The sequence below is a fragment of the Sinocyclocheilus anshuiensis genome, unplaced genomic scaffold (assembly GCF_001515605.1).
Source record: "Sinocyclocheilus anshuiensis isolate Anshui unplaced genomic scaffold, SAMN03320099.WGS_v1.1 scaffold1457, whole genome shotgun sequence".
In the NCBI taxonomy this organism is placed as follows: Eukaryota; Metazoa; Chordata; class Actinopteri; order Cypriniformes; family Cyprinidae; genus Sinocyclocheilus; species Sinocyclocheilus anshuiensis.
In genome coordinates, this window is record NW_015549662.1 from 344514 (window position 1) to 346285 (window position 1772).

Consider the following 1772-nt stretch of genomic DNA (forward strand, 5'->3'; position numbering starts at 1 on the left):
GTAGTTGCTAATGTGTTGCTAGGTAGTTGCTAAGATTTTGCTAGGGGTTGCTAGGTAGTTACTAAGGTTTTGCTAGGTAGTTGCTAAGATGTTGCTGGGGTTGCCAAGCAGTTACTAAGGTGTTGTTAGGATTGCTAGGTAGTTGCCTAGATGTCATTTGAGGTTGCTAAATAGTTGCTAACATGTTCTTTAGAGTTGCTAGGCAGTTGCCAATGTGTCATTAGGGGTTGCTAGGTAGTTGCTAAGGCGTTGTTAGGTAGTTGCTAATGTGACATTCAGGGTTGCTAGGCAGTTTCCAGTGTGATTTTAGGAGTAGCTAGGCAGTTGCTAAAGTGCTGTTAGAGGTTGCTTGGTAGTTGCTAAGATGTTTTCAGAAATGGCTAGGCAGTTGTCCTTAGGGGTTGCTAAGTAGTTGCCAAAGTGTTGTTAGGGGTTGCTAGGTAGTTGCTGGGGTGCTGGTAGGGGTTGCTAAGTAGTTTCTAAGATGTTGTTTGGGGTTGCTTGGTAGTTACCAAGGTGTCGTTAGGGGTTTCTAGGTAGTTGATAAGGTGTCGTTAGGGGTTGCTAGGCAGTTGCTAGGGTGTCGTTAGAAGTTGCTAGGCAGTTGCCAGTGTGTCATTAGGGGTTGCTAGGTTGTTTCCAAGGTGTCATTAGGTGTTGCTAGGTAGTTGCCAAGGTGTTGTTAGGGGTTGCTAGGCAGTTGTTGCCAAGGTGTTGCTAGGCAATTGCCAAGGTGTTATCAGGGGTTGCTAGTTAGTTGTTGCTAAGCTGTTGTTAGTGGTTGCTAGGCAGTTGCTAATGCATTTGGAACAGTTGCTTGTTCCATTGGATTTTTCAGTGTTTAATTGGATGAATGTTGGTCTCATTTTCATTAGCATCAAAAGGAATTTGGTTTTATCTGAATGTATGAATCAAATGTGTGTTTAAAACATAGTTTTTATGTATCCATAACAACTTTGCAGGTGTACATTTTATTAGTTAAAGCTTTCCCTGGAAATTGAACCCATGACCTTGGTGTTACTAGGGCCAGTAGTGTTTTTAAAGCTCTGTGTTTGAGACATTACACTAATGGTTTTGTTTTATGAAGGTCTGTTTTCTCTCTCTCTCTCTCTCTCTCTCAGGAGTGAAATTGAGCTTTAAGATCTGCTGCACTTGACTGATTGTCTAAATGTTTCTTAATGATGTTTGCAAAGTCAAGAAGCCATATTACAAACCCCTAACAAGTAGTACTAAATTACAATGTGTGTGTCATCCTGCAGCAAACACCCAACACACTTAAAGCCAGTCCAGACTAGTTTTGCATTGGCAAATCATTGCATTTAGACTTGTGCATGTGGTTGTTTTCCTCAGGTGAGCCCTAATTAGTTTAGCAGTAATGTTTGGGAAATTCAGGGCTTGTTGCGTCACTGTGGTATTTAGGTCAAACTCAAATCATTGTCATTGTAAACGCTCCATTCACGGAAAACATCAAGTTGCATAAGAGCCGCTGAGAAGTCATAGCAGTTAGACCTACTTTCGCTGTAATGACTGTATCGCCCGTGGCGTTTGCTGAAATGTATATCTGAATAAACATAGCGGCCGCATCTCTGTGCTTCAACACAAAAGTGCTTGGCAGCGTTTCTTTAAGCAAACATTGTGTCCTTGTGAAAGACTCTTGGATCAAGTTATTTAGGTCATGGCAATCTCTGAATGCAGTTTGGACGAAATTAAGTGCACATTTTGGTGGGCACAACGAGGGTTGCATGGAAGGCATCGTTCCTCTTAAATCTTGC